At 44.6% G+C, this 20,643-nt stretch overlaps 1 long non-coding RNA gene across 2 annotated transcripts in view; it reads left to right on the forward strand.

Annotated features, from left to right (window-relative positions):
• Window positions 1–20,643, forward strand: part of LOC124861827 — an 89,080-nt gene that overhangs the window by 17,359 nt on the left and 51,078 nt on the right. For both annotated transcript variants that reach the window (XR_007036762.1, XR_007036763.1), the window contains exon 2: window positions 11,344–11,443. This is a non-coding gene — a long non-coding RNA (uncharacterized LOC124861827). The remainder of the gene's footprint in view (window positions 1–11,343; window positions 11,444–20,643) is intronic.

Below are 20,643 nucleotides of genomic sequence, written 5' to 3' on the forward strand. Positions count from 1 at the left end.
GACATCCCACCCTCCTTTGACCCACAGGACCCACAGCTGTCCAGTAACACCTCACATTTTGTATCTTCCACCTCAGCCCTAGACCCTTCTACATGTTTGCCATCAACCATATCAGAAGATGCTGATGCTTCCTTTTCTTCCCCCTTCCACCTGTGTATCTCAAGAAGTCAGGTAAAGAGACAACTGGAGAGACTGAATAGGAATAAGGCTGCAGGTCCAGATCATGTCAGCCTCATGGCCTGTGCAGAGCAGCTCTGTGGGATTCTGCAGCACCTCTTCAACCTTAGCCTGGCCCAGAAGAAGGTTCCGGTGTTGTGGAAGACCTCCTGTCTTGTTCCGGTACCAAAGAAAACTCACCCATCAGTCCTCAATTACTATAGACCTGTTGCCCTGACATCTCGCATCATGAAGGTCCTAGAGAGACTCCTGTTGGCCCACCTGAGTAAGCAAACAGTAAACCATCAGGACCCCCTTCAGTTTGCTTATCGCTGTGGAGTTGGAGTTGAAGATGCCATCATACACCTGCTTCAACAAACCCACTGTCATCTTGACGAAGCCAGCAGCACTGTGAGGATCATGTTCTTTGATTTCTCCAGTGCATTTAATACAATCCAACCTGATTTGCTTTGTCAGAAACTCCAGAAGACTCAGGTGGAGGCCTCAACAATCTCCTGGATTAAAGACTACCTGACAAACAGACCACAGTTTGTGAGACTGAAGGGTTGTGAGTCTAACCAGGTAGTCAGCAGCACAGGAGCACCACAGGGGACTGTACTCTCACCATTCCTTTTCACTCTGTACACCTCAGACTTCCAGTACAAGACAGACTCCTGTCATCTGCAGAAATACTCGGATGATTCTGCAGTCGTGGGGTGGATCAGAGATGGACAAGAAGCTGAGTACAGGATGGTGGTGGACCGCTTTGTGGCATGGTGTGGAAACAATCATCTCATGTTGAACGTGACTAAAACAAAGGAGATGATTGTAGATTTTAAGAGAAACAGGAATAAGTCAAACACTATTTCTATCATGGGAGAAGAAGTGGAGGTGGTGGAGAAGTATAAATAGGAAAATCAACTTTATTCCACTTTCCTTTTTTGAAATATCAGAATAAAGACAACGGAGCCTCAGGAGTGGAACACTGATGAGAATGTATCTTTTAATAAGGTCATTTATGTAGATGACAAAAGAAGCACATTTATCTGGCCCATAGTAAACATCTCTGAGTTTAAGAAAAATGTTTATCAGCAAACATTTAGATTAAGTTCTTTTCTAAATACATCAAGTTAAGTCAAGTCAAGTTTATTTATATAGCGCTTTTCAGCAACAAGGCACTCAAGGCGCTGTACATAAGGAAAAACATTACAGTGATTCAGAAAATCAAACAACAGAGGTAATTAAATAAAATAAAAATAAAAATAAAATAAAGAGAATATAATGATGTATAAGAAAATGAAAGGAAAATTGGACTGAAAATGTAACTAATAATGTTTAGATGGCACAGTCAAAGGCCACTCTAAACAAATAAGTTTTTAATCTTGATTTATAGCAACTTAGGGTTTTGGCGCTTTTACAGTTTTCTGGGAGTTTATTCCAGATTAGTGGAGCATAAGAACTAAAAGCTGCTTCTCCATGTTTGGTTCTGGTTCTGGGTATGCAGAGTAGATTTGAGCCAGAAGACCTGAGAGGTCCGGGTGGTTCATACACTGACAACAAGTCTATAATGTATTTTGGTGCTAAGCCATTCATCGATATATAGACTAACAGAAGTATTTTAAAGTCTATTCTCTGAGCAACAGGGAGCCAGTGTGGGGACTTTAGAACCGGGGTGATGTGCTCCACTTTCTTAGTTCTAGTGAGGACGCGGGCAGCAGCCTTCTGGATCAACTGCAGCTGTCTGATCAACTTTTTAGGCAGACCTGTGAAGACACCGCTGCAGAAATCAATTCTACTAAAGATGAACGCATGAATTAGTTTTTCAAGGTCCTACTGAGACATTAGTCCTTCAATCCTGGAGATGTTCTTTAGGTGATAGAAGGCCGAACTTGTTATGTCTTTATGTGCCTCTAAAGGTTCAGGTCTGAGTCCATCACAACACCCAGGTTTCGAGCCTGACTGGTGGTTTCTACCTGTATTAACTGAAGCGGTGTGCTAACTTTTAAACGCTCTTCCTCTGGTCCAAAGATTACTACTTCAGTTTTAGTTTGATACAGCTGAAGAACATTTTGGCACATCCATGCATTGATTTCTTCTAAGCATTTACCCAGCGGTTGAATGGGTTCATAGTCACCTGGTGACATCGTAACGTATAGCTGCGTGTCGTCTGCATAGTTATGATAACTTACGTTGTTGTTTATTAAAATCTGAGTTAGGGGAAGCATGTAGATATTGAAAAGAAGGCACCCTAAGATGGAGCCTTGGGGAACGCCACATGGGATTTTTGATGTAAAGTTACCTACTGACACAAAAAAGTCCCTAACCATCAAGTAGGATTTAAACCAATTGAGTGCTGTACCAGAAAGGCCGACCCAGTTTTCCAGGCGCTCTAATAAAATGGAGTGATCAACAGTGTCGAATGCTGCACTAAGGTCCTGACTGGAAGACATCGAAGCGGTTGGTCATTGTTAGGAAGTTGATTAACTGCTGAAACACAGCTTTTTCAATAATCTTACTGATGAAGGGGAGGTTTGATATAGGCCTGTAGTTCTGTAGTAGCAGCTTGTCCAAGTTGCTCTTTTTAAATAGAGGTTTGATAATTACTGTTTTTAGGGCCTGGGGGAAAACACCTGACAAAAGGGACGTGCTTATTATTTGTGTTAAATCAGATGTTATTACAGGCAAAGCTTTCTTAAGGAAAGCTGTGGGTAAAACATCGAGACAGCAGGATGTTGCTGTACAATTTTTTCTAACTTTTTGTAGTTTATTTGGTGAAATTGGGAAATTTTGTCGAAATCAGTTCTAGTTGGAGACAACAGTGGTACTGGAGTTGATGTGGATGTGCTGAAATGCCCCTCTGATCTTTTGGGTTTTTTCAGTAAAGAATTTAGCAAATTCATTGCAGGCCCTGGTAGAGTGGAGTTCAGATGCTACAGTTACAGGAGGGTTTGTTAACCTGTCGACCGTGGCAAATAATGCACAAGCATTGTTTATGTTTTTGCTGATGATCTCAGAATAGAAAGATTGCCTTGCATTTTTCAGTTTATGTTATATCTGTATAGTCTCTTTTTATAGATAATATAGTGAACCTGGGGTCCAGTCTTTCGCCACCTGCGTTCAGCTTTTTGACACTCCTGGTTTTCACTTCTGACTGGTGGAGCACTTCTCCATGGAAACATTTTCTTCCCAGAAACGACTTTCACTTTAATTGGAGCAATTGAATCAATGATGTCTGAGATTTTAGAATGAAAGTTATCTACCAACTCATCTACAGTGTTACAGGGCAAAGTGGAGGTAGAAGAGTAAATCTGGTTAAAGGTTTCAGCAGTACCGTCCTTAAAGATGTGTTTTCTTATCATGTCTCTTTGGCAAACTGAGTCATTGCAGATGATGCTTTCAAAAATAACAGAAAAGTGGTCAGATAGAGCAACATCAGTTACAGACACCTTGAAAATGTTTAGACCCTTAGTGATGATCAAGTCTGAAATATGTCCCTGTTTGTGCGTTTGCTGTTTAACATGTTGAGTCAAACCAAAATTTCTAAGAGTGTCACATAGATCTATTGCACTTCTGTCTTCAGGATTGTCCATGTGAGTGTTGAAGTCTCCCACAGTAATTAAACAGTCATAATCAACACATATCACAGATAAAAGCTCATCAAAATCACTGAAAAAGTTTGTTTTGGACTTAGGAGGCCTGTAAATATTAAAGAACATGGTTCGGACCGGGCTCTTTACCCGGAGAGCCAAATATTCAAAAGAGTCAAATTTGCACAGAAATACTTTTTTACACTCTAATAAATCTTTAAACAAAGTGGCCCCCCCTCCACCTTTTCTTTGGTGTCTGCTCTCACAAAGAAAATTGTAGTTTGGAGGAGTCGACTCTATCAGAATGAGAGCTTAATTAAATTCATGTAACCATGTTTCTGTTAAAAACATAACATCAAGATCGTGGTCAGTAATTAAGTCATTGATTAAAAATGATTTTCCTGACAGAGATCTAATGTTTAATAATGCCAGTTTATATGACTTAGTTGCTGATATTAACTCTGTGTCCGGTTGTACCTGACAGTTTATGCCTTTTTTTGATTGTTTATTACTGTCTCTTATCCTTTTGGCTTTGTTCTTTCTGTCACAGAGATTTTACAACTATTTCCTAATAGGGGCCCAAGTTTTTCCTGGACATGATCATTTCTGATAGTTACCAATGGGGCCTACTCTATCACAGAGAAGTGATTTGAAGGTCCTGATCAAAATGTGTCATTATTTGCTTCAGCAAAATGGTTTTTCATCAGGCCTAAACTCTGTTTCAGTTTCATTCAGCTTCTAACTTAAATAAAAAGTAAATTTATTTCAAACCTTTTTTGTTTGATTCACAATAATTTACATTCAATCTAAAACCAGCCGAGACAGAGAACTGGTACAATGTGTTCTGTCATGATGTAGGGTTGTTTGGTTTTTGGTTTCTGGGTTTTTCTTTGTTTTTCACTGTTCAAGTTTTGAATCATGTTTCTGTTTATTTTCCTGGTCATGCTTTTGTTTTGTCGTCTTGTTCATGTTTTGTCAAGTTTGGTTTTCGGATCTGGTTAGGCTTTTGCTTCATGTTTTTTTAGTTTGTGTTCAAGAGTCTCTGTTTTGCTCCAGTCACGTTTTGTTCTGTTAATTAAGTTTATTCAGTTCACCTGCTTCAAGTTAATCTGTCTCCTTACTCCACCTGGTTTTCACGCCATATATTCACAACTGTTCTGTTAGTCTTCGCGGAAACATCTTTCACTCTCATGCTCATGTCTAGCTCTCATGTCTAGTTCTCTAACCAAGTGTTGTCTTTTTGATCATGCCATGCCTGTCTTGCCTGCCCGTTTGTTTTGTTCCTGCCTCCTGCTGAGTGTGAGTTTTTGTTATCAAACCTTTTTTTTCACTTAGCATCACTCTGCCTGCTCGTCTGCATTCTGGGGTCCAATTCCAAGTAAACCGTGACAGAATGTTTCCGCCAAACATGGACCTCGCGGACAGTAGGCAGGAGAGCGCCAGGGATCGCTGGGTTAAGCAGCAGATCAAGGAGGCGATGAGACTTCTGCCGACTGATTTGGAGGTTCTGCCGTCTCCTCTGCTGCTGGAACAGATGGAGCGTGAAGCGGCCCAGCGCCAGAGAGTTCGGGAGGGCTGTTCTGTCCCTCCGCCTCAGCTCCGACGTTCCCCACCTGCTTCCGTACCTACAACAAAGCCGTCATCTTCCTCCCGCCACAAGAATCTCCGTCATTCAGGGATTCCCAGCCAGTCGCGTGGCAAGGAGGTGGTTTACCTGCCAGCTGACGTGAGGGCTGCAGCAAGTGAGCCCGCATCTTCGTCTGCCATAGCACTGTCTCCCAGGCTCGCTGCAACTCCGCCCATGCGTCTGCGCTCGCTCCAGCCCGGTGTTCTGGGGCAACACCTGCCGAGCTGGAACAGCGCTTGAGGTTCACTGCAAGCCAAATAAAGATCCTCAGGATGACTGGTTTCCTGTATTCCTCTCCTGAGCTGATGGAGAGGATAAGGCAGATCGAGATGGAGTATGAAGCGGCTGTAAGGCTGTTTTACTGCCATCCTCCATCGCCCACGTCAAGTCTCCAGGGCGCTGCTACTGCTGCAGAGCAGCCCATGTCAGGTCCACAGCCTGACTCCAGGCCAGACACACCACAGCCACAGCCTGACCCTAAGTCAGCCTCAGCCCCCTCCACACGGCGCAGAAGACTGCTTCAAGTTAATCTGTCTCCTTACTCCACCTGGTTTTCACGCCATATATTCACACCTGTTCTGTTAGTCTTCACGGAAACATCTTTCACTCTCATGTTCATGTCTAGCTCTCATGTCTAGTTCTCTAACCAAGTGTTGTCTTTTTGATCATGCCATGCCTGTCTTGCCTGCCTGTTTGTTTTGTTCCTGCGTCCTGCTGAGTGTGAGTTTTTGTTATCAAACCTTTTTTTTTCACTTACCATCACGCTGCCTGCTCGTCTGCATTCTGGGGTCCAATTCCAAGTAAACCATGACAGAACCGTGACAGTGTTCTATATTATTTTAACTTCGAATTACCTATACATTGTCTTATTGAAATCTAAATATTTTGGATTTGGACTAAAGACCCCAATGTTTTGAGACCCTTAAAATGCCCCTGAAAGGCACAAAGTACTTTTTTACAGTACTGTAAGGAAAAGGTGGTTTTAGAGAAGTGTGGCTTCAAGGGCTATCTTTACCATTCCCTATTTACTTTTAAAAATCCTGGAAAGGTATATTTCAATAATTAAATTAATTGGTTCTAAAATTAGTGAGGTCAACTTAGGTGTTTCCTCCAATGCTTTTGGGCATGCTTGAAAACACATGAACCAAGCACCTTTGAAGAGAACCTGCAGATGGTTCATACACAGTCTGGAAAAGTATAGAATTTGATTCCAGTACTACTACAGTACTTTCCAGGTCTGCAGATGAGTTAGGAAAATTATTTGTATTTAAAGACTTTATTTCCTTTCCCTCTGTCCTTCCTTCCTTCCTATTTCTGTTTTTTTTTTCCAGGTTAAAAACCTTCCCACTGTAGAAATATCAGCCACAGATTTTTGATTAACTTTAGTTTTAAGTAACTGAAACTGATTTTAAAAGAGTTGGAACCCTGCAAAGTTGACTCTAAAAATCTAGAATTTCTTACATGAAAAACCTTTCGGAACCCTTACAATAGTCATGCTGCAGGTGATCACATAAGCAAACGTTTGTAAAAATGAATGCACACAGATATAAGATCCCTTGACCTCTCACTCACCCCTCCATCATGTTTGTTTACTGGTTTATTTGTTGGAAACAACAACAGGAACCAGCCTGTGTAATTATTCCTCAGTGCTGCTTCACTCACTCTAATTATACACCCAGAACAGTGTGTGTGTGCTTCATGCATGTGCCCATTTGTGTTGTTGATGTTCAATACTCGTTTGTAGATTTTTGTGTGTCTCGGCTACTACACACCCATACTGGCTGGAAAGAGGGGAAGAAGAAGAGGCTGATAAAGAGGGATGATGAAGGGGCAACAAGCTGAAGTCTTTGTTGGCAAATGGCAGAAAATCAACATTTAAACCACCCATTTGGTTTAAGCAAGCTGCTCATTTGCCTGTGTGTGAGCGGGTGTAGATACAGAATGACGGAGTGGGTGTGTAAAATAACGACGGGAAGATGTTACAGAGCAAGAGAGAAAATGAGTTAATTCAGAAGTTAATGTGTGTTTCAGTCCGTCTCTCTGTAAAATCAGAAGCTGGCAGTCCACCCAGACTCTGTGTTAATTTGTCTGAATCACTCTGAGCATAAACATGTTTTGGGGAACATTTCTAACTGCAACCCTGGCCAGAAAGGTTGGGGATGATCATAAAACAAAAACACTGATCTTATTCTCAACAGTTTGTTTACAGTTATTCAGTGGGATTATAATTGTGTTAACATATTTTGATAATATTCTGACATTAAAGAAATGTATTGATTATTGAATAGTTCATAAAAGACATTTAAAAAAGTTGATCTTTCTGTGGGTTTGCAAATCGGAGTTAGGGTTAAGAAGCTAATGTTGTTTGGGGGGCCGTGAAAAGTTTGGGAACCTCTGTTCTATGTTACATCAAGACCTGCATAGACATTGTTACTATGGAACAACACAGCTTGATCTACCCCAAAGAAGCCCTGGATGACCAGGAAGGGCCAGCAGAAGCGGAAGGAGATCCCAAGACAGACACCAAGTGAATGCGCTGACAGCTGGCAGGAGTTCTCACCAGGATTTTTAACCTTTCCCTGTCCCAGTCCACTGTCTCACCCTGTCTGAAATCCTCCATCATTGTCTCCCGGCCCAAGAAACCCCATATTTCCAGTTTTGATGACACCAGTGGTCATGAAATGCTTTGAACATCTGGGAATGGCTCACATCACATCACTCTTCCCCAAACATTTTGACACCCACCAGTTTGTCTGCAGGGCTAATGTATCCACTGAGAATGCAGTAGTCACAGCCCTTCATCCTGCACTGTCCCATCTAGAACAGCTGGGAAGCAAAGTGGTGCTGTTTTTTGTAGACTATACAGGTCCTTCTCAAAATATTAGCATATTGTGTAAAGTTCATTATTTTCCATAATGTAATGATGAAAATTTAACATTCATATATTTTAGATTCATTGCACACTAACTGAAATATTTCAGGTCTTTTATTGTCTTAATACAGATGATTTTGGCATACAGCTCATGAAAACCCAAAATTCCTATCTCACAAAATTAGCATATCATTAAAAGGGTCTCTAAACGAGCTCTGAACCTAATCATCTGAATCAACGAGTTAACTCTAAACACCTGCAAAAGATTCCTGAGGCCTTTAAAACTCACAGCCTGGTTCATCACTCAAAACCCCATTCATGGACCCTGAGGAAGATTGTGGAGAAGGGCCGATTCCAGACCTTGGGGGACCTGCGGAAGCAGTGGACTGAGTCTGGAGTAGAAACATCCAGAGCCACCGTGCACAGGCGTGTGCAGGAAATGGGCTACAGGTGCCGCATTCCCCAGGTCAAGCCACTTTTGAACCAGAAACAGCGGCAGAAGCGTCTGACCTGGGCTACAGAGAAGCAGCACTAGACTGTTGCTCAGTGGTCCAAAGTACTTTTTTTCGGATGAAAGCAAATTCTGCATGTCATTCGGAAATCAAGGTGCCAGAGTCTGGAGGAAGACTGGGGAGAAGGAAATGCCAAAATGCCAGAAGTCCAGTGTCAAGTACCCACAGTCAGTGATGGTCTGGGGTGCCGTGTCAGCTGCTGGTGTTGGTCCACTGTGTTTTATCAAGGGCAGGGTCAATGCAGCTAGCTATCAGGAGATTTTGGAGCACTTCATGCTTCCATCTGCTGAAAAGCTTTATGGAGATGAAGATTTCATTTTTCAGCACGACCTGGCACCTGCTCACAGTGCCAAAACCACTGGTAAATGGTTTACTGACCATGGTATCACTGTGCTCAATTGGCCTGCCAACTCTCCTGACCTGAACCCCATAGAGAATCTGTGGGATATTGTGAAGAGAACGTTGAGAGACTCAAGACCCAACACTCTGGATGAGCTAAAGGCCGCTATCGAAGCATCCTGGGCCTCCATAAGACCTGAGCAGTGCCACAGGCTGATTGCCTCCATGCCACGCCGTATTGAAGCAGTCATTTCAGCCAAAGGATTCCCGACCAAGTATTGAGGGCATAACTGTACATGATTATTTGAAGGTTGACGTTTTTTGTATTAAAAACACTTTTCTTTCATTGGTCGGATGAAATATGCTAATTTTGTGAGATAGGAATTTTGGGTTTTCATGAGCTGTATGCCAAAATCATCCATATTAAGACAATAAAAGACCTGAAATATTTCAGTTAGTGTGCATTGAATCTAAAATATATGAATGTTAAATTTTCATCATGACATTATGGAAAATAATGAACTTTATCACAATATGCTAATATTTTGAGAAGGTCCTGTAGGTCAGCATTCAACCACCATCAGACTGCTGGATAAACTGAGGGACATTGAACTACCACACTCCACCTGTATGTGGATCTACAGCTTCCTGTTGGGTCGCAGCCAGAGGTCCAGACAGGGTCAACATACATCGTCGGCCCACAGCCTCAGCAACGGTTCTTCATAGGGTTGTGTGTTGAATCCCCTGCTCTACACACTCTACACCTACAATTATTCCGCTGCTCACCACAACCATTGTCAAGTTTGCAGATGACACCACAGGGGTGGGGCTAATCTCTGGGGAGGATGAGTCTGCCTATTGGGACGAGATTGGAGCAGCTGACAGAGAACAACTGCTTGCAACTTAGGGGAAAGAGATTGGACATTTCACCACTGACCATCAGCTTTGTGGTGAGGGTGGCTGACCTCCGCTTCCTGAGAGTCCACACCGTGGAAAACCTGACCTGGAGCGTGAACAGCTCTGAGCTGCTGAAAAGCCCCAGCAGAGCTTGCACTTCCTGAGGGTTTATAGGAAAAATAACATCACTGCTGGTGTCCTTTTATCGATGCTCTGTTGAGAGCGTAATGACTTATTGTCTCTGTGTGCGGTACACCAGCTGTACAGTGGCTCAGAGGAAAGCTCTCAAGAGGGTCATAAAGGCAGCCCAAGGGATCATTGGCTGACCTCTCCCCACACTTAAAAGATGAGCTGAGATTTTTGGAGACAGCAGGAACTGTCTCCAAAAAGCCCAGAATATCATAAAGGACACTTCTCATCCAGGATTTTATCTTTTTAACAACCTGCTTCTATTTTACATAAAGTATTTATTGCTCATTTACAGACCAGACCAGTTTTGTTTTTCTTAATGCTGTACTTGTGACCACGACAAAAAAGGATGTTCTGATTCTGTATGTGTCAGGTTTGGGCATTTTTTTTTCCATTATTCTTTGCAAAATAGCATAAGCTCAGTCTGCTTTGTTGACAAACGTCTGTGAACATCAATATTTAAGTACTTTCACAGATTCTCTAATGAGATCAGATCTAGACTTTGACTAGACTACTCTAATTCATGAATATGCTTTGATCTAAATTCCATTCCACTGTAGCTTTGGCTGTATGTAAAGCGTAGATGTCCTGCTGAAAGGCAAACCTCTGCTCTAGTCCCAAGTCTCAAATTAGTTGCCACTAACAAATTTTCTTCCAGGTTTGCCCTATATTTCGCAGCATCCATCTTCAAAAATCTTTCAACAGATTCTCTGTTATCATTGAAGAAGAGCATTTCACCACACAGGATGTTTATGTATTTATGCTGAGATGATTTTACACACAGGTGAAATCTTTTTACTATTTTTAGGACTTTTAAGGCAGTTTGGTGCACTGGACTTTAATTTAATGTATCAGACAAAAAGGTCTCCTTCCATTTCACATTTATTTTGTTGGTCTATCACATAAACTCCCTATAAAATACATTGAGGTTTGGGGTTGTTTCATGATATGAATACTTTTACAAGGTTCTGTACCAGCGAAAACGTTATTTAATTCACCCTAAAGCATCACATACAGTTTTCTGTTGTTTCTCCTCTCAAGTTGTGCCGAGATGTTGGTTTGGCCCCTCCAGCTGAGTGTTATTCATTATTAATGTCTGAACACAGTCTCTAAGGACCCGCCATTCATTATTAATGCTCGACAATCTCTTTCTTTCTCTCCAAGGATCTCCCGTCTTCCCCCTTTTTACGTCCAGCCATTCCTTCTCGAGTTTGACTGTCTCAGCTTCCATCTGATCCGCCTTCTGGAGAAAAGCTAATAACAGGTGTGTCTTCATCCTTGTCTCCTCCTTGTTCTCTTCTGCCATCTTCATCTTCTGAGATTCCTTCTGGGTCACCAGGGCTCCTTACAAGGCACTAAATGTGATAAATGTGTGCATGTGGGTGTGGGGAAAAGGACAGGTGGATCTACTGGGTTGCGTGGCAACCTGCAAAATATGAGCTTGAAGCCTTATTCTGATGATTAACTTGGATATGCACACAGACCATCAGCTCACACATTATCTATAATGTTTGTTTAGTAACACCTGCACTGTGCTGTTACTGCACACATCTGTCCAACATGAACAGCAGCAATAAAAGTGGTCACAACTGTGTTTGGTTGGACTGAGCGTCAGGTGTTTGAAGCTGTCAAAGATAATTATCTTCATTCATGAGAAACTATGGTGCCGATGTTCTTCTTGCCCCATGATCTGTACTGGCTCTTGTATTAATGGTTCAGATAGGTGCAATACAATTAGAAACTGCAGTTAATTTCCATAATTGCAGAAACAAGGCTTGTCATCATTGAAGGCAATCTTAATGCAGAGAGAGATATAGAAATGATATTTTGCAACCAGTGACAATTCCTTTTTGTCATTTGTAGTCTCCAGACTCTATCCTTGAGTCTGGTAAGGGATTTAAAGAGGTATGCAAAAAATTCAATCAGCCACTGTATGGAAAATAGTCTACAAGAGGGGGAAAGTTAAAGAAACTGTCAACATGTCAGGATCTGGCCTTCCAAGCAAGTTTACCTTAAAGCAGACTGCAAAATGTTAAAACAAGCCTTCAAAAGCACCAAAATGTCATCACGGGACCTACAGCAGCATGTTGCTACAGTTGATATGAAAGTGCATTCCTGTACAATCATAAAGTTTAACTTTAATGGGAGGTGTGGATAAAGGAAACCTTGGCTCTCTAAGTACAGGTCCTTCTCAAAATATTAGCATATTGTGATAAAGTTCATTATTTTCCATAATGTCATGATGAAAATTTTACATTCATATATTTTAGATTCATTGCACACTAACTGAAATATTTCAGGTCTTTTATTGTCTTAATACGGATGATTTTGGCATACAGCTCAAAATTCCTATCTCACAAAATTAGCATATTTCATCCGACCAATGAAAGAAAAGTGTTTTTAATACAAAAAACGTCAACCTTTAAATAATCATGTACAGTTATCCACTCAATACTTGGTCGGGAATCCTTTGGCAGAAATGACTGCTTCAATACGGCGTGGCATGGAGGCAATCAGCCTGTGGCACTGCTGAGGTCTTATGGAGGCCCAGGATGCTTCGATAGCGGCCTTTAGCTCATCCAGAGTGTTGGGTCTTGAGTCTCTCAACGTTCTCTTCACAATATCCCACAGATTCTCTATGGGGTTCAGGTCAGGAGAGTTGGCTGGCCAATTGAGCACAGTGATACCATGGTCAGTAAACCATTTACCAGTGGTTTTGGCACTGTGAGCAGGTGCCAGGTCGTGCTGAAAAATGAAATCTTCATCTCCATAAAGCTTTTCAGCAGATGGAAGCATGAAGTGCTCCAAAATCTCCTGATAGCTAGCTGCATTGACCCTGCCCTTGATAAAACACAGTGGACCAACACCAGCAGCTGACACGGCACCCCAGACCATCACTGACTGTGGGTACTTGACACTGGACTTCTGGCATTTTGGCATTTCCTTCTCCCCAGTCTTCCTCCAGACTCTGGCACCTTGATTTCCGAATGACATGCAGAATTTGCTTTCATCCGAAAAAAAGTACTTTGGACCACTGAGCAACAGTCTAGTGCTGCTTCTCTGTAGCCCAGGTCAGACGCTTCTGCCGCTGTTTCTGGTTCAAAAGTGGCTTGACCTGGGGAATGCGGCACCTGTAGCCCATTTCCTGCACACGCCTGTGCACGGTGGCTCTGGATGTTTCTACTCCAGACTCAGTCCACTGCTTCCGCAGGTCCCCCAAGGTCTGGAATCGGCCCTTCTCCACAATCTTCCTCAGGGTCCGGTCACCTCTTCTCGTTGTGCAGCGTTTTCTGCCACACTTTTTCCTTCCCACAGACTTCCCACTGAGGTGCCTTAATACAGCACTCTGGGAACAGCCTATTCGTTCAGAAATGTCTTTCTGTGTCTTACCTTCTTGCTTGAGGGTGTCAATAGTGGCCTTCTGGACAGCAGTCAGGTTGGCAGTCTTACCCATGATTGGGGTTTTGAGGGATGAACCAGGCTGTGAGTTTTAAAGGCCTCAGGAATCTTTTGCCGGTGTTTAGAGTTAACTCGTTGATTCAGATGATTAGGTTCATAGCTCGTTTAGAGATCCTTTTAATGATATGCTAATTTTGTGAGATAGGAATTTTGGGTTTTCATGAGCTGTATGCCAAAATCATCCGTATTAAGACAATAAAAGACCTGAAATATTTCAGTTAGTGTGCAATGAATCTAAAATATATGAATGTTAAATTTTCATCATTACATTATGGAGACCTCAACGGCCCGATCCCCGGATGCTTAGGCTGGCTCTAGGGACGTGGAATGTCACCTCGCTGGGGGGGAAGGAGCCTGAGCTTGTGCGGGAGGTCGAGAGATATCGACTAGAAATAGTCGGGCTCGCCTCCACGCACAGCGTGGGCTCTGGAACCCATCTCCTTGAGAGGGGTTGGACTCTCTTCTACTCTGGAGTGGCCCACGGGGAGAGGCGGCGGGCTGGTGTGGGTTTGTTTGTTGCCCCCCAGCTCAGCCGTCTCGTGTTGGGGTTTACCCCAGTGGATGAGAGGGTTGTATCCCTGCGCCTTCGGGTTGGGGAGAGGTCTCTGACTATCATTTCAGCCTACGGGCCGAGTGGTAGTGCAGAGTACCCTGCCTTCTTGGCGTCCCTGTCGGGGGTGCTGGATAGTGCCCCTCCCGGGGACTCCATTATTCTGCTGGGGGACTTCAACGCCCACGTGGGGAACGACAGTGACACCTGGAGAGGCGTGATCGGGAGGAATGGCCTCCCCGATCTGAATCCGAGTGGTGTTTTGTTATTGGACTTCTGTGCTAGTCACGGATTGTCCATAACGAACACCATGTTCAAACATAAGGGTGTCCATCAGTGCACTTGATGATTGACTTTGTTGTCGTATCATCAGACCTTCGGCCGCATGTTTTGGATACTCGGGTGAAGAGAGGGGCTGAGCTGTCCACTGATCATCACCTGGTGGTGAGTTGGATCCGCTGGAGGAGGAGAAAGCCGGACAGACTCGGCAGGCCCAAGCGCATAGTGAGGGTCAGCTGGGAACGCCTGGCGGAGCCCTCGGCCAGGGATGTATTCAACTCCCACCTCCGGGAGAGCTTCGACCAGATCCCGGGGGATGTTGGAGACATAGAGTCCGAGTGGACCATGTTCTCTGCATCTATTGTCGATGCTGCTGCCCATTAGCTGCAGCCGTAAGGTCTGCGGTGCCTGTCGTAGCGGCAATCCCAGAACCCGGTGGTGGACACCGGCAGTAAGGGATGTAGTTAAGCTGAAGAAGGAGTCCTATCGGGTGTGGTTGGCTTGTGGGACTCCTGAGGCGGCTGACGGGTACCGTGAGGCCAAGCGTGCTGCGGCCCGGACTGTGGCAGAGGCAAAAACTCGGGCCTGGGAAGAGTTCGGTGAGGCCATGGAGAAGGACCACCGGTTGGCCTCGAAGCGATTCTGGCAAACCGTCCGGCGCCTCAGGAGGGGAAGCAGTGTTTTGCCAACACTGTTTATAGTGGGGGCGGGAGACTGCTGACCTCGACTGAGGACATTATCGGGCGGTGGAAGGAGTACTTCGAGGATCTCCTCAATCCTGCCATCACGCATTCCGTGGTGGAAACAGAGGCTGGGGACTCGGGGTTGGACTCTTTCATCACCCAGGCTGAAGTCACCGAGGTGATTAAAAAGCTCCGCGGTGGCAAGGCTTCGGGGCTGGATGAGATCCGCCCTGAGTACCTCAAGTGTCTGGATGTTGTTGGGCTGTCATGGTTGACACGCCTCTTCAACATTGCGTGGCGGTCGGGGACAGTGCCTCTGGACTGGCAGACTGGGGTGGTGGTCCCCCTTTATAAGAAGGGGGACCGGAGGGTGTGTTCCAACTACAGGGGGATCACATTCCTCAGCCTCCCTGGTAAGGCCTACGCCAGGGTATTGGAGAGGAGAGTCCGACCGATAGTCGAACCTCGGCTTCAGGAGGAACAGTGTGGTTTTCATCCCAGCCGTGGAACACTGGACCAGCTCTATACCCTCTACAGGGTGCTCGAGGGTTCATGGGAGTTTGCCCAACCGGTTCACATGTGTTTTGTGGACCTGGAGAAGGCATTCGACTGTGTCCCTCGTGATGCCCTGTGGGGGGTGCTCCAGGAGTATGGAATCGGGGGCCCTTTATTAGGGGCCATCCGGTCCCTGTATGAGCGGAGCAGGAGTTTGGTCCGCATTGCCGGCACTAAGTCGGACCTGTTCCCAGTGCATGTTGGACTCCGGCATGGCTGCCCTTTGTCGCCGGTCCTGTTCATAACTTTTATGGACAGGATTTCTAGACGCAGCCAAGGGCCGGAGGGGGTCTGGTTTGGGGACCAGTGGATTTCGTCTCTTCTTTTTGCGGATGACGTGGTCCTGCTGGCCCCCTCTAGCCAAGACCTACAGCATGCGCTGTGGCGGTTCGCAGCCGAGTGTGAAGCGGCTGGGATGAGGATCAGCTCCTCCAAGTCCGAGGCCATGGTACTCGACCGGAAAATGGTGGCTTGTCCTCTTCAGGTTGGAGGGGAGTTCCTGCCTCAAGTGGAGGAGTTTAAGTATCTCGGGGTCTTGTTCACGAGTGAGGGAAGAATGGAGCGGGAGATCGACAGACGGATCGGTGCAGCTGCCACAGTAATGGGGGCGCTGTGCCGGTCCATTGTGGTGAAGAGAGAGCTGAGCCGAAAAGCAAAGCTCTCAATTTACTGGTCGGTCTACGTTCCTACCCTCACCTATGGCCATGAACTTTGGGTCATGACCGAAAGAACGAGATCACGGATACAAGCGGCTGAAATGAGCTTCCTCCGTAGGGTGGCCGGGCACTCCCTTAGAGATAGGGTGAGGAGCTCGGCCATCCGGGAGGAGCTCGGAGTAGAGCCGCTGCTCCTCCACATTGAGAGGAACCAGTTGAGGTGGCTCGGGCATCTATACCGGATGCCTCCTGGACACCTTCCTCGGGAGGTGTTTCAGGCACGTCCCACCGGGAGGAGGACCAGGGGACGGCCCAGGACACGCTGGAGGGACTATGTCTCTCGGCTGGCCTGGGAACGCCTTGGGCTCCCCCTGGAGGAGCTGGAGGAGGTGTCTGGAGAGAGGGACGTCTGGGCGTCTCTGCTGAGTCTGCTGCCCCCGCGACCCGGTCCTGGATAAGCGGAAGACGACGAACGAACGAACGAACATTACGGAAAATAATGAACTTTATCACAATATGCTAATATTTTGAGAAGGACCTGTAAAACATCAAGTCCAAACTGAAGTTTTCCAGAGAGAATGTAGGCATAGTCCAGGATTCTGGAACAATGTTCAATTATTTAGATGCCAGAACAAATAATATATTGTGCATAAACAAAATACAGCATTGTATGAAAATAACCTCAATTCAGCTGTGAAATGTGGAGTTGGAAGTGTCTTGGTTTGGGTATGTTTTGCTATGCCAGGACCTGGCCAGCTGAATTCTACCATGTATTACAGGGTGCTTAAGTAATACAAGAAAAAAACAAAGAAAACTAATGCAGAGCTAAGTTATAACGTCCAGCTTACAAATCTCATCTGTTGTAAGTTATTTTATTCATCATCAAGTTTAACCTGCAGATGAGACAAAATGATCTGTGTTTACGTTTCTTTCCTTTAAAAAAAATCTATATGTATGCAGCACATCAGAAAACATATATAATAATGAATAATAATGAAACAGCACGGCAGTTTGCTGTGAGAATGAGTCTGTGTGTGTGGCAGGAACAGACAGTGCTGTGGCCTTTTGCTGGCACCTGAGTATACTCAGGTGTGTGTGTGTGTGTGTGTGTGTGTGTGTGCGTGTGTGTGTGTGTGCGTGTGTGTGTGTGTGTGTGTGTGGAGACAGTTATTTTATCCTCAAGGCAGACCTGGGTGTTTTCTTTTGGCAGTAGCTCTTTTGTGTGTGTATGTGTGTGCTCTAGCATTTATTATGATATAAGACCAATTTTTCCAGCATATTCTACATTGTGAGGACTCACTGCTCCTTTTGGGGCCCAATGCGTGGATCCCATAGGGCGAAGTGCTGTTTTAGGGTTAGGGTTTAGCACTAAGTTTTGAATTGAGTTTAGGTTAGGGTTAGGCATGTACTGGTACTGGTTAGATTTAGGGTTAGGGTTAGGTTATAGCAATGAATGGTGGTCAATGCAAGGTCCCTGTAAGGATAGCAAGACATTACATGTGGGTGTATGTGTTTAGGGGTTGTTGTACATGCATGCGTGTGTGTGTGTTTGTGCATGGAGATGATAGTTTAACTACCATTCTTACAATACTTTTGCCAGCCAAAATAAGAGCTTCAGAGAACATGTTCTGCAAATTTAAAATTCTGAATTCAAAACTAGTCCTGTTTATTCATCATAATTGGAATTGTTACATAATTACAGTTTTTAACTCTTTACAGTACACTAAGTTTTATATAATGTAAGGTGGAAACAAAAGTACAAAAGTTGCAGTAAAACTATGACTAATGTCAACTGCTTGGTCTGCAATGTCAGACAACTATAAGTGAAACAATGGAAAGCACATGAAGTTATGGTCTGTGTAAAAAACTCATTATACCAACTGAAGTTCAAGAGATAAATTAAATGCATTTCACCTAAGGTGTCTGTCAGTTTTTAAAGTGTACTTACAAATATATTCAATGAGAGATTCCTCTAGTAATACACCAGGGACCAAAATGTTTACTTTTTGTACTAGCAGCTGGCGCCCCCTAATGAAGTGCTCTCACATGTTGTCAGCTTGAATATATTACTGAGAATAAAAGCAAGGTTTTATTACGCAACTATAATACAAACATTTTCAGTAGTCATTTTGGTTTTAAAGAAAAAGGCTGGTTGAAAAGTATTTAAAGTAAAATTAGTTTCAGAGAGGAAAAACTAATGGTTCTTGCATATTAATCTTATTATCTCATTTTAGCGTGGATTAGATAAAATATATAACAATGTCAAACTTGTGCATTGTACGTTGTAAAATCCTTTCCCCCCTAAAAAAGAACAGTCGAAATGTGTCTTTAAAAGCTTGACATTAGTACCCATGGTAAGAGTACTGTATATGACTTTTTTTTACCAGCACTGTAACTCTGCAACAGGCCATAAAAACATAGGGCTCATATAATTTCCGTGTTAATTTGACCTTTTATTCATGTTAAAGTTGAGTGATATAGTCCTAAATTAGTCAGATTAAAAGTGAAATTAGCATGGGAGTTCTAAAACCCACGCTGCTCTGGGTTTTTCGGATCATTATCTAATCCACCTCATCCTAACCTACAGACAGAAACTAAGAGCTTCCAAACCCAAGGTTCACACTGTTAAGAAGTGGACTGAGGAATCAAAGCAGATGCTACAGGCCTGCTTTGAATGCACAGACTGGACTGTTTTTGAAACTTCATCCACTGACCTAAACCAACTAACTGATGTGGTGACATCATACATCAGTTTCTGTGAGGACATGTGTGTGCAGACCAAGACCTTCTACACCTTTGGGAATAACAAGCCATGGTTTACTCCACACCTCAGGAATCTGCGCAGGGAAAAGGAAGAAGCTCACAGCTGTGGAGATTGGGCGTGGTACAGGCAGGCCAGGAACAAATTAACAAAGGAGATCAAAGCAGCCAAGAGAAGCTACAGTGAGAAGCTTAAGAACAGCCTTTCTACTGGTGACACTTCGGCTGTATGGACAGGTCTGACAAACCTGACTGCCTACAGGAGCCCCTCCACCCATCCTGAACAGAGTCGTCTCCTGGCCAACCTCTGAATGGCTTCTACTGCAGACATGACAAGAAGCCATTCACACCTCGAATCATCCCCTCCACATCCCATTCAGGAACAAGTTCTTCCCACAAAGCTACCAACCCCCTACCTTCAGATCCTCTGCCTGCACTAAAGATCTCAGAGGAAGATGTAAACAGGCTCTTTCAGCGCATGAAAACAAAGAAAGCTGGAGGACCTGATAACGTCTCCCCATCATGCCTGAAAGCCTGTGCAAATCAACTCGCTCCGATCTTCACAAGGATCTTCAACAAGTCACTGGAGAAATGTGATGTCCCCTCCTGCCTCAAACGATCCACCATCATCCCGGTTCCCAAGAAACCCACCATCGTAGGATTAAATGACTACAGGCCTGTAGCCCTGACGTCTGTGGTCATGAAATCCTTTGAGCGGCTGGTGTTGAAGCACCTGAAAGACATCACAGGCCCCCTGCTGGACCCTCTGCAGTTTGCTTACCGAGCAAACAGGTCGGCAGATGATGCTGTTAACTTAGGTCTACACTTCATCCTGCAACACCTCAACCACCCAGGGACGTATGCCAGGATCCTGTTTGTAGACTTCAGCTCGGCCTTCAGCACCATCATACCAGACATCCTCCACCAGAAGCTCACCCAGCTCAACGTCCCAGCCTCCACCTGTCAGTGGATCAACAGCTTCCTGACGGACCGACATCAGCAGGTGAGACTGGGAGCATCTTCTCCCGATCAAGATCAATAAGTACTGGTGCCCCCCAGGGGTGTGTTCTATCCCCAATCCTCTTCTCCCTGTACACAAATGACTGCTCCTCATCGGACTCGTCCGTGAAACTCCTTAAGTTTGCAGATGACACCACTGTCAGTGGACTGATCCAGGACGGTGATGAGTCTGCATAGAGACAGCAGGTGGGTTGGCTGGTACACTGGTGCGGTCAGAACTACCTTGAACTGAACCCACTCAAGACTGTGGAAATGGTGGTGGACTTTCGGAGAACACCACCCCCATACACCCCCCTCACCATCCTCAACAACACTGTATCGGCCGTGCACCACTTCAGGTTATTGGGAACCACCATCTCTGAGGACCTGAGATGGTCTTCAAACATAGACACTGTTCGAACGAAGGCACAGCAGAGACTGTACTTCCTGAGGCAACTCAAGAAGTTCAACCTTCCACAGGTGCTGCTGGTCATCTTCTACACTGCCATCATTCAATCTGTCC

Source organism: Girardinichthys multiradiatus, chromosome 24, assembly GCF_021462225.1.
Source record: "Girardinichthys multiradiatus isolate DD_20200921_A chromosome 24, DD_fGirMul_XY1, whole genome shotgun sequence".
NCBI lineage: Eukaryota > Metazoa > Chordata > Actinopteri > Cyprinodontiformes > Goodeidae > Girardinichthys > Girardinichthys multiradiatus.